This window comes from Somniosus microcephalus, chromosome 26 (assembly GCF_052327205.1).
Source record: "Somniosus microcephalus isolate GS21.2 chromosome 26, FLI_Smic_1.0, whole genome shotgun sequence".
NCBI lineage: Eukaryota > Metazoa > Chordata > Chondrichthyes > Squaliformes > Somniosidae > Somniosus > Somniosus microcephalus.
In genome coordinates this window covers 14,313,208-14,326,272 of record NC_141012.1, presented here as the reverse complement: position 1 = coordinate 14,326,272, position 13,065 = coordinate 14,313,208, and positions in this window count along the sequence as shown.

Below are 13,065 nucleotides of genomic sequence, written 5' to 3'. Positions count from 1 at the left end.
TGTGAAAATAGCTGACATTAGGTGCGTGGTTAAGAGAGATGATAGGAGGCAGTACCTCAGCTCCATGGAGTAGGGGCAGGTGCAGTTTCGAGTTACAATCCAAGCCAAGTTGAACAGGCAGACACCAAATGAATGGGTACAACTCGTTCCAGGAGGAGGGAGAGAAAAATTAGAGGAGAGATCATACCCGGGCAGGCCGTGGCACCTTCAGGTACAGTGAGCTATGCCACCCTTCCCCAGGGTTGTTCGGTAGGGAATTTCAGGGCTTTTACTTTGATGACGGAATGGGCATATATGTCCAAGGCAGAATGATATGTGATTTGGAGGGGAACTTGGAGGTGATGGCATTGCTGTTCCTCTTGGTGGTAGAGGTTGCATGGCTGGGAGGCGCTGTCGCAGTAAACTTGGCGAGTGGTTGCAGTGCATCCTGCACATACTGCAGCCAGACTCCACTGGGAGTGGAGGAGGGAGTGGATACTGAGTCCTGTGGCAGGGGTGCTGATCAAATGGGCTGCTTTCTCCCGCAGGAGTGAAAGGGAGAACACTGAAGTTAACAAAAAAGCTTTGTTTGTTGTGATGAGAATCAAATGCAACACCCTGAATAACGTGAAAGTTTCTGTTTTTATTCAATATTCTTGGACAAGTTCCATCAGGAATAGTCGAGCAATCGCATCCTATGATTATATGTTTAGAAAGAACGAGAAGGAACTTGTACTTATACCCCACCTTTCACACCCTCACAAAGCATTTCACAGCCAATTAAATGCTTTTGAAGTGTAGTCACTGTTGCAATTTAGGGAAACACAGCAGACAACCCTACAAGAGAGGGGGCGGTACTGGACCTAATTCTGGGGAATGTAGCCGGGCAAGTGGTGGAAGTGTCAGTGGGAGAGCATTTTGGCGACAGTGACCATAATTCGGTGAGATTTAAGGTGGTCATGGAAAAAGACAAAGACGGCCCGGAAATAAGGGTTCTAAATTGGGGGAAGGCCGATTTTAATACGATAAGGCAGGATCTGGCCAAAGTGGACTGGGAGCAGCTACTTATAGGAAAATCCACATCAAAACAGTGGGAGACTTTCAGAAGGGAAATAGAGAGAGTACAACGCCAACATGTTCCTGTAAAGGTCAAGGGTGGGACCAACAAGCAAAGGGAACCTTGGACGACAAGGGATATACAAAAATGCATTAGGAAAAAAAGGGGGGCTTTTGGCAGTTACAAAAGACTAAAGACAGAAGAAGCCCTAGAGGAGTATAAAAAGTGCAGGGGCATACTTAAAAAAGAAATTAGGAGGGCGAGGAGGGGCCATGAAATAACACTGGCGAGCAAAATAAAGGAAAATCCTAAGATGTTTTATAAGTATATTAAGGGCAAGAGGATAACCAGGGAAAGGGTAGGGCCCATTAGGGACCAAAGTGGCAATCTGTGTGTGGAGCCAGATGGTGTAGGCGGGGTTTTAAATGAATTTTTTGCATCTGTGTTCACTATGGAGAAAGACGATGTAGACATAGAAATTGGGCAAGGGGACTGTGACATACTTGAACATATTAGCATCGAGAGGGAGGAGGTGCTGGCGGTTTTAGCAGGCCAAAAAGTGGATAAATCCCCAGGCCCGGACGAGATGTATCCCAGGCTGCTGTGGGAGGCAAAGGAGGAGATTGCAGGGGCTCTGACACAAATTTACAGAACCTCTCTGGCCACAGGGGATGTACCAGAGGACTGGAGAACAGCTAACGTAGTACCATTATACAAGAAGGGTAGCAGGGATAAACCAGGGAATTACAGGCCAGTGAGCCTAACATCTGTGGTAGGGAAATTATTGGAAAAAATTCTGAGGGACAAAATTAGTCTCCACTTGGAGAGGCAAGGATTAATCGGGGATAGTCAGCATGGCTTTGTCAAGGGTAAATCATGTCTGACAAATCTGATTGAATTTTTCGAGGGGGTGACTAGGGGGGTGGATGAGGGAAATGCTGTGGATGTGGTTTACATGGACTTCAGTAAAGCTTTTGACAAAGTCCCGCATAGGAGACTGGTCAAGAAGGTAAGAGCCCATGGGATCCAGGGTGCCTTGGCGCGTTGGATCCTAAACTGGCTGAGTGGCAGGAGGCAGAGGGTGATGGTCGAAGGTTGCTTTTGTGACTGGAAGCCTGTGTCCAGTGGGGTACCTCAGGGATCGGTGCTGGGTCCCTTGTTGTTTGTGATCTACATAAATGATTTGGATGAGAATGTAAAAGGTATGATCAGTAAGTTCGCAGATGACACGAAAATTGGTGGGGTGGTAAATTGCGAGGAGGAAAGCCTCAGGCTACAGGACGATATAAACGGGTTGGTCAGATGGGCGGAAAAGTGGCAAATGGAATTTAACCCTGAAAAGTGCGAGGTGATGCATTTTGGACGGACAAATAAGGCAAGGGAATACACAATGAGTGGTAGGACCCTAGGAAGTACAGAGGGTCAGAGGGACCTTGGTGTACATGTACATAGATCCCTGAAGGCAGCGGAACAGGTAGATAAGGTGGTTAAAAAGGCATATGGGATACTTGCCTTCATTAGCCGAGGCATAGAATATAAGAGCAGGGAGGTTATGATGGAGCTGTACAAAACGCTGGTGAGGCCACAGCTGGAGTACTGTGTGCAGTTCTGGTCGCCTCACTATAGGAAGGATGTGATTGCTTTGGAGAGGGTGCAGAGAAGATTCACCAGGATGTTACCTGGGATGGAGCGCCTCAGCTATGAAGAAAGACTAAACAGGCTGGGGTTGTTTTCCTTGGAGCAAAGAAGACTGAGGGGGGACCTGATTGAGGTGTACAAAATGATGAGGGGCATAGATAAGGTAGATAAAGAGGAACTTTTCCCCTTAGTAGGGGGGTCAATAACAAGGGGGCATAGATTCAGGGTAAGGGGCAGGAGATTTAGAGGGGATTTGAGGAGGAACTTTTTCACCCAGAGGGTGGTTGGAATCTGGAACTCACTGCCTGAAAGGGTGGTAGAGGCAGGAACCCTCACAACATTCAAGAAGCATTTGGACGAGCACTTGAAATGCCATTGCATACAAGGCTATGGACCAAATGCTGGAAAATGGGATTAGACTGGACAGGGATTGATGGACGGCGCAGACGCAATGGGCCAAAGGGCCTCTTTCTGTGCTGTATAACTCTATGACTCTATGACTCTAACTTCCACACATAAAGACCCACAAACAGCAATGCGATAAGTGACCAGATCAGCCATGATCTAATACAATAAGAACATAAGAAATAGGAGCAGGAGTAGGCCAATCGGCCCCTCGAGCCTGCTCCGCCATTCAATAAGATCATGGCTGATCTGATCCTAACCGCCAATCCACTATCACAGAACCACCTCCTGAATCTAACAGAATTAGACACACAAAATAGGAGCAGGATCAGGCTACACGGCCCCTGGGCCCGCTCCGCTACCCACAGGGCCATGACCGATCCGAACCTAGACTCATGTCCAAATTCCTGCCCGCTCCCCGTAACCCTTAATTCCCTTTACTTCTAGGAAACTGTCTATTTCTGTTTCACATTTATGTAATGATGTAGCTTCTACAGCTTTTTGGGGCAGCATATTCCATGGACCTACCACCCTCTGAGTGAAGTAGTTCCTCCTCATCTCAGTTTTGAAAGAGCAGCCCCTTATTCTAAGACTATGCCCCCTAGTTCTAGTTTCACCCATCATCGGGAACATCCTCCCCGCATCCGCCCGATCCAACCCCTTCACAATCTTATATGTTTCAATAAGATCGCCTCTCATTCTTCTGAACTCCAATGAGTAGAGTCCCAATCTACTCAACCTCTCCTCATATGTCCATCCCCTCATCCCCGGGATTAACCGAGTGAACCTTCTTTGTACTGACTCGAGAGCAAGTATGTCCTTTCTTAAGTATGGACACCAAAACTGTACGCAGTATTCCAGGTGCAGTCTCGCCAATACCTTGTACAACTGAAGCAATACCTCCCTATTTTTATATTCTATCCCCCTAGCAATGAAAGCCAACATTCCATTGGCCTTCTTAATCACTTGCTGCACCTGCATACTAACCTTTTGAGTTTCATGCACCAGGACCCCCAGATCCCTTTGTACTTCAGTACTTTCCAGTTTCTTGCCATTAAGATAATAACTTGCTCTACGATTTTTCCTGCCAAAGTGCATAACCTCACACTTTCCAGTATTGTATTCCATCTGCCCACTTACTTAGCCTGTCTATGTCCCCTTGCAGGTTTTTTATGTCCTCCTCACTCACTACTTTCCCTCCCATCTTAGTATCATCTGCAAACTTTGATATGTTACACTCGGTCCCCTCCTCCAAATCGTTAATATAGATTGTAAAGAGTTGGGGACCCAGCACTGACCCCTGCGGAACACCACTAGTTACTGATTGCCAGTCTGAGAATGAACCATTTATCCCAACTCTCTGCCTTCTGTTAGATAGCCAATCCTCTATCCATGCCAGAATATTACCCCCAATCCCATGATTTTTTATCTTAAGCAATAATCTTGTGTGGCATCTTGTCAAATGCCTTTTGGAAGTCTAAATACACTACATCCACTGGTTCCCCTTTATCCACCCTATATGTTACTTCCTCAAAGAACTCCAGCAAATTTGTCAAACATGACTTCCCCTTCATAAAACCATGCTGACTTTGTCCTATTAAATTATGATTATCCAAATGTCCTGTTACTGTCTCCTTAATAATGGACTCCAAAATTTTACCTACCACAGATGTTAGGCTAACCGGTCTATAGTTTCCAGCCTTCTGTCTACTGCCCTTTTTAAATAAGGGTGTTACATTAGCAGTTTTCCAGTCTGCCGGGACCTTTGCCGAGTCCAGGGAGTTTTGGAAAATTATTACCAATGCATCCACAATCCCTACCGTCACTTCCCTCAAGACCCTAGGATGTAAGCCATCAGGTCCAGGTGATTTATCTGCCTTGAGTCCCATTATTTTACCAAGTACCACTTCCTTAGTGATTTTGATTGTGTTTAGCTCCTCCCCCCCTTTAGCCCCCTGTTTGTCCATTGTTGGGATATTCTTAGTGTCTTCTACTGTAAAGACTGATATAAAATATTCATTCAGTGTTTTTGCCATCTCCATATTTCCCACCATTAATTTTCCGGTCTCATCCTCTAAGGGACCAACATTTACTTTAGCCACCCTTTTTCTTTTTATATAACTATAAAAACTCTTACTATCTGTTTTTATATTTTTTGCTAATTTACTTTCATAATCTATCTTCCCTTTCTTAATCAATCTTTTTGTTATTTTTTGCTGTCTTTTAAAGTTTTCCCAATCCTCTATCCTCCCACTAGATTTGGCTACCTTATATGCCCTTGTTTTTAGTCGAATACTATCCTTAATTTCTTTACTTAGCCACGGATGGCTGTCTTTTCTTTTACACCCTTTTCTTCTCAGTGGAATATATTTTTTTGGAAGTTGTAAAATAACTCCTTAAATGTACACCACTGATCACGTATCGTCTTACCCTTTAATCTATTTTCCCAATCCACTTTACTCAATTCCGCTCTCATACCTTCATAGTTTCCTTTATCCAAGCTTAGCACGCTTGTTTGAGATCCAACCTTCTCACCCTCTAATTGAATATGGAATTCAACCATGTTATGGTCACTCATTCCAAGGGGATCCTTTACTAGGACATTTTTAATTAATCCTGTCTCGTTACACAGGACCAGATCTAAGGTTGCTTGGTGGAACAGGCTCAAGAACAGGCTGAATAGCCAACTCCTGTTCCTATATTCCAGATAATTTGCTTTTTTCTTGAGGGATAAATATTGGCCAGGAGAACTCCCTGCTTCTCTTCAAATAGTGCTGCAGGATTTTTTGTGTGTCCACCTGAGATGGCAGATAGGACTGTGGTTTAACGTTTCATCCGAAAGATGGCACCTCCAACAGTGCAGTGCTCCCTCAGTACTGTTCTGCCGCGTCAGTCGCAAGAGGGGAGCTTGAACACTCAACCTTTTCACTCAGAGGCAAGAGTGCTACCATGGAGCCAAGGCTGACTCCTGCTTATCCCTGTTCCTAAATTATTCTCATCCCATGGTTTCCTCGTTATCAAATGTCAGTGACCAAGAAAGTGGGTAAGTCCCGGCCTCCCCTTGCTCATAACCTCTCCAAGTTCTGCTGATTCCCTATGCCCTAACTTATTAACTTCAAAATTCTCATCCTTGCTTTCAACTCCATGAATGGTCTTGCCCCACTCTACCTCAGCGTTCTCCTCCTTATATCCCTAAACTCCCTTAACTTTAGGCTATTCCTTGCTTCCTGCCCCATCCTCTCCACCCCTGGTAGCCTCTTGTTCAGCCTCTTGTCCCCTAGGGAAACACATACAGACAACTTCCACACATAAAGACCCACAAAGAGCAATGCAATAAGTGACTAGATCAGCCATCTGCCTTTGAAAAGCCTTCTCAAAAACTTTCCTCTTGGGCCTTTCCTCTGCACCCCCCGCCTCTCCCCACAACCCTCTGCCTTTTTCTATTCTCCCCTCCTGCTCATTTTTTGTTGTTTTTTCTCCCCCTTTCAATGTAAAGCGCTTTGACGTGTCTTCCTGCTCGCGAGGAGCACACTAAGAATGCAAGGTGTTGTTGTAATAGACTTTGTGCCACGGCCCCTGCCAGTGCAACCCTTCGACCAGTCAGCAGGAATCTTCGATCAATCAGAGCCGCACACATCCATGTGCTCTTCCGATTTTTCTCTGCATCGTTCAGCATAAGCACCTCACCCACACGGTGCAGTTATGTGAAGGAGCTCCACGCTTGAGGAATCGTGAGGGACAATTTGTGTTTCAGTATTTAATTGTACAGTGCGTCAGTGAGACTAGGAACTGCAATCTGTCAGCACAGCTTAAGTGTTTAACCTTTTGAGGACGGCGGCGGCATTTTTGTACGAAATTTAAAAAAAAACTAACAGGTTAATGGCAAAGATTTCCATTGTGTGGTTTTTGTAATGAAATTGTGAACACCTCCTTTATTTGTGATTTTGTTATAAATAAAACACAGAAGAAATTATCCCGCAATGCATTATCAGTTTGGTCACAGACAATTCTGTGGTTGCAGGTAATATTAATTAATATTAATTAATTCCGTATCACTCAACATCATAACAAAGCATGTTTACATTCTGTAATCGCCAAAAAGAATCAGTGCAGACTAATGAACTGAATGCATTTCTGAAAAACAATTGCAAACATTCATCTTGCATTTTAATTATGAGTTGTCTGTCTTAGTACAAAATCTCTAACTGGAGTTGGATGTTGTTTAGGAAAGATGATTGAGGGCAACATGGAATAGCAACAGGTGCAGGTTTGAGTCCCAATCTGAGCCAGGTTGAGCAGGAAATCACCAAATGGATGGATGAAGCCTCTCCGAGGAGAAGGGAGGGGTCATCGGAGGAGGGGTCATCAGTGGAGGGGTCATCAGTGGCGCGGTCATCAGTGGAGGGGTCATCAGCGGAGGGGTCATAGAGTAGGGGGTCATCAGTGGAAGGGGTCATCAGTGGAGGGGTCATAGAGTAGGGGGTCATCAGTGGAAGGGGTCATCAGTGGAGGGGTCATTAGTGGAGGGGTCAACAGTGGAGGGGTCATCAGCGAAGGGGTCATCAGTGAAGGGGTCATCAGTGAAGGGGTCATCAGTAGAGGGGTCATCAGTAGAGGGGTCATCAGTGGAGGGGTCATCAGTGGGTCATCAGTGGAGGGGTCATTAGAGGAGGGGTCATCAGTGGAGGGGTCATTAGAGGAGGGGTCATCAGTGGAGGGAGCGTGCTTGGGAAGCCAGTAGCAATTGCTAGTGTCCATGTAGAGTCAGCATTGGTGGCTGCCTGGAGGCGTGCTCGGCTGCAAGGAGCTAGGCCAGTTACGTGAAAAAGAATCAGATTAAAAATCCAGAAGAATAGAAAAATTTACCCCAAAAAACGACCCCCATAAAATCGCAAGTTTAAAAAGAGCTGTCTGATGAGAGGAAGCATCGAGGAACCGAAGTCTGCCTGATCAGTTTCTGAACTGATATAAAGTGGGCCTTGAATAATTCAGCCACGACAAACAATTTAATAAATCATATTGCATATTTTCTTATTTTTTAAATGGAAAACTTCAAAGCACAAAACAAATGTCATCAGAATGTTTTTTTGTTACAGCAACTTCTCAATTTAATGAACATTCCTGAAATAAATAAAAGGATACGAAGGCTTGAAGTAAAACACACCAGGAAGAGCTGCCCTTTATGAACACATTGCTTGGCCATCCTAATGTTGCTACAGCCAAAGGCTTTGTGGGGGTAATTTATTGTTCTAAGAGACCTATCTGGGAGACGGCTGGTGCTCTGATCCCTGATGCTTGTCTCACTGCTGGCTCCGGAGGTGGCTGAGGCTCATAGCGGCTTTGCTCCAGGGATGTGGGCTGCAATTGGGAGTCCCTGCTCACGATAATTCAGAGTTTGTTCCAGAATGAAGCCGCCAAGGCAGGTATGAGCTACAGCCAGGAATGGCAACGAGAAGACCATCAGAGAACGAGGATATCACCGTGAACTGTTAAGGCAAGGCTCGGGCTGGGGTGGAAGAGTAGGAAGGATGTGAAGGCCTTAGAGAGGGTGCAGTAAAGATTTACAAGAATGATGATTCCAGGGATGAGGGACTTCAGTTACGTGGATAGACTGGAGAAACTGGGGTTGTTCTCCTTAAAGCAGATAAGGTTGAGAGGAGATTTGATAGAGGTGTTCAAAATCATAAGGGGTCTAAACAGAGTAGATAGAGAGAAACTGTTCCCATTGGCAAAAGGGTTGAGAACCAGAGGGCACAGATTTAAGGTGATTGGCGAAGAACCAAAGGCGACATGAGGAAAAACTTTTTTACGCAGCAAGTGGTTAGGATCTGGAATGCACTGCCTGAAAGGGTGCTGGAAGCAGATTCAATTGTAGCTTTCAAAAGGAAATTGAATAAGTACCTGAGGAAAAAAATGTGCAGGGCTACGGGGAAAGGGCGGGGGAGTGGGACTAGCTGAAGTGCTCTTGCAGAGAGCCGGCACGGGCTCGACGGGCCGAATGGCCTCATTCTGTGCTGTAACCATTCTATGAGTACCTCTATGAACTGGGTGAAGAGGATTAGAGGGGGGAAGAGTGGCCCTTTTGAGGGCGGGTGGGGGGTGAGGGATAGAATCCCTCTGTGAAAAGCAGGTGTGCATCTCTAAGGGGAAGGGAGAACTCGCTTAAGTAACTTTTAGAGAGGTGATGATCTGGGTGTTATTTTGAATATGGATAAACCCACGTCTCACTTACTTTTCCTAATTTTTAGATTACAAATCTGCTGGGGTTTGCTGTTTATTTGTAGAGCCAGGGTCCAAATGCATGGGACCAGTTCCCCACATTAACTTGAATTAAACGGCTGGCCGTAACCCGGCCTCATATTGGTAGACCCACATTTGCATTGTTTTATGGTAGGAAGGATGGTTAATACTATGGAGTGCAGTTAACTGAGGAAGAGCCAAGTGTCTTTGGCCTCTTGTTCATGCCCCACTTCCTTCGCCCCACCATTGGTGGCCGTGCCTTCAGCTGCCTCGGCCCTAAGCTCTGGAATTCCCTCCCTAAACCTCTCTGCCTCTCCACCTCTCTCCTCCTTTAAGATGCTCCTTAAAACCTCCCTCTTTCCCTAATGTCTCCTTCTTTGGCTCGGTGCCAATTATTGTCTGATTACAATCCTGTGCAGCTCCTTGGGACGTTTTACTAGGTTAAAGGTGCTATATAAATACAGGTTGTTGTTGTTGCCTGCAGTCAGTTACAATCCAGTACTGCAGAAGATGACTGGAAACTACAGTCCAAGGGTCCATATCTTATAATTCATGAGGCTTAAACATTTTCTATAGTCTGAAATCTGAAAAAAAAAATCTGTTATAGCCTAGAACATACTCCCAAGCATCCCAAAATATTATAATAACGTTTTCTACGCTTATTTTGGTACTAATGCAAATTTAATCAGCACAAGTACTCCAGGGACTTGAGCACAAAAATCTAGACTGACTCTCCCAGTGTAGTACTGAGGGAGTGCTGCACTGTCGGAGGTGCCGTCTTTTGGATGAGACGTTAAACTGAGGTCCCGTCTGCTCTCTCAGGTAAAAGATCCCATGGCACTATTTCGAAGAAGAGCAGGGGAGTTCTCCCCGGTGTCCTGGCCAATATTTATCCCTCAATCAATATCACTAAAACAGATTATCTGGTCATTATCACATTGCTGTTTGTGGGAGCTTGCTGTACGCAAAGTGGCTGGCACGTTTCCTACATTACAACAGCGACTACACTTCAAAAAGTACCTCATTGGCTGTAAAGCGCTTTGGGATGTCCGGTGGTCATGAAAGGCGCTATATAAATGCTAGTTTTTCTTTCCTTACAGCAGCATGGGAGGGAGATAACAGCAGTGGTATAGACACCTTTCACTACTGAATTCAGGGTTCAAATTCAGCCTATACTGATGGTATGAAAATCTCCTCCGTCTGTTGGCTGTAAGGGTCCTATGTGAAATGAGTTTGGCAGTCTCAATCCAGATTCCTGGTGGGCAATTTCTAATTCACCATTAGTTGAAGTGTAATGGAGCTGTAACCTGCATTATTCTACTCCAACAGCACTGCACTGGAGCCTTGAACACAGTCCCAGCCATCATTTATGTGAAGCCCGATTTCCCGTAGAGGCTACCATGATGATCCTCTAAAGACAGTGGATTTTTGGTCACTTTTTGGAAGAGAGGTTACTACAGTTGGTAGAATATCATGTGACAAAAAGGACAGGTACAAATCTGCTGTTATCGAAGTGAATGGCGGAGCAGGCTGGAGGGGCTGAATGGCCTTCTCCTGTTCCTATGTTCCTCTGATACAGGAATAGCTTTGAAATAAAAGTATAGAAAATGGCAGGTGTTTTATAAAATGCAAAGCGAGCAATGGTTACATGGGAGTGTGTCAAGCCTGGATTCTGATCGAGAGGTTCAGATGAAGTCATTACCTATAAGAGCCAAGCTTTCAGTGTTTTATGACTGACATCTGAACTCTGAGATTAAAGACTTGAGATCACTGTCTGGTATCTGTTCCTGCTTGTGATGTACAACTTCAGCGATATGAGTGAGTTTTATACCAGCTTGGGTCTGTTGTTGTTCCAGCAGCTGTCAGTATCGAGGCCAGATTCACATTTTAATGCTCAATGGTGACCCTGAGGAGCATTTATTCTTCTGACATCATTGGCGTAGATTTATTGAGAGTTGTCTTCCAGCAGATTAGGTCCAGAGTATACTCTAGCAAGAAAATCTTTTTATTTCTATGAAATGTAATATCTTTACAAAATTAAATGTGGGATTGAAATGTTTCCAATGTTTTGTGTGCCAGACAGAGTGGATTAACATTGCTGGCAAGTGTCACAACCTGAGCTCCTGAAGTGAAAAATAAAGACTTGCATTTATGTAGCGCCTTTCACGACTACCGGACGGCCAAAAGCGCTTTACAGCCAATTAAGTACTTTTTTTTGGAGTGTAGTCACTGTTGTAATGTAGGAAACGCGTCAGTCAATTTGCGCACAGCAAGCTCCCACAAATAGCAATGTGATAATGACCAAATAATCTGTTTTTGTTATGTTAATTGAGGGATAAATATTGGCCACAGGACACTGGGGATAACTCCTCTGCTCTTCTTCGAAATAGTGGCCATGGGACCTTTTACGTCCACCTGAGAGAACAGACGGGGCCTCGGTTTAACGTCTCATCCAAAAGACGGTACCTCCGACAGTGCGGCACTCCCTCAGTACTGACACTGGGAGCGTCAGCCTACATTTTTTGATGCTCATGTCTCATGGAGTGGGACTTGAACCCACAACCTTCTGACTCAGAGGCAAGAGCGCTGCCCACTGATCCACAACACAGGAGAGAATTGGTGAGATGAGGCAACAGAAAGAGATTGCAACCAAATAAAACTGTCTCTTCAATAAGTCTTCAGATCGTTTCTCCGGGAGGGTTTCTGAGAATATGCATAAGTGTACTTAATGACCAGATTAAATGAAAGACAGGGCAAGAGAGCAGCCTTTTTTAGTGGGAGCCAAGCCTGGATTAAACAGCCCCCTTTCAAATTCAGTACTGGAAGGACGCAGGTCTGCTTAAGCAAGGCATCAAGGGACAGGAAGCATTTCATATGTACTGTCAGAGGCGACTGCTGGGAATTAGATGGTTCGACTTTGTCCGCAACACCGAGGTAACGACGACAAATGGACTTGAGAAGGTTGAAGTCGTTGTTAGTTGTTGTTGCCGGGCGCTCATTGGTCACGTCGACCAACTTGGAGACGAAGTTCCCATAAACCGGACACTGAAGATCGGAATAGAGGTCAGGAAGGAACACCGACCAACGTGGAGGCAGCCACAGGGTCATACTGGCTATATCAGATCAGCAACAATTCAGTGGAGCTCTCTGCGGCATACAGCTCTGTCATGGACGGTCCGACTCTGGGATGAATGATATGAATTTGCGAATGAAAGAGTGATTCTTGGGGGAGATTGATTTGTATCATGACTGGAAAACAAATCAAAACCAAGTTTGGATAATTTATCCCCCAAATTGCTATTATAGAACCAAATTATAAATGATTTTAGCTCCATTCTCTTGCAGTACTTCTTTACCAACTGATCAGGGTAGAGGCCGCAATACATTATTACAGTTCTAATGAACATTAAACGTTTTAATTTTGGTTTCTAGGTTGAAAGCAGTTGGAGGATTTCCAACCCAAGTGTTGGAGGCAGCATAGTAGGTCTCCTGGTTTTGGAATGACCAGTGACTATTCATTCTAACTAGAGTTGAGTGACATTAATAGTGGAGAAGCGTGCTTGATTAGTGTGGCAATCATCATGGCTTATGTATAATCCCAGCAACCTTAAATAAGCATCTTTAATTGCCTTTAAAGCAAATGGAAACTTCCCTTCAAGCTGTTCCCAAGCCCTATCAGCAATTGAACCAATCCCCTGGGATTCCTACTCCTATAGTAGCCACCTTCAAAGTGGGAATATCTGCTT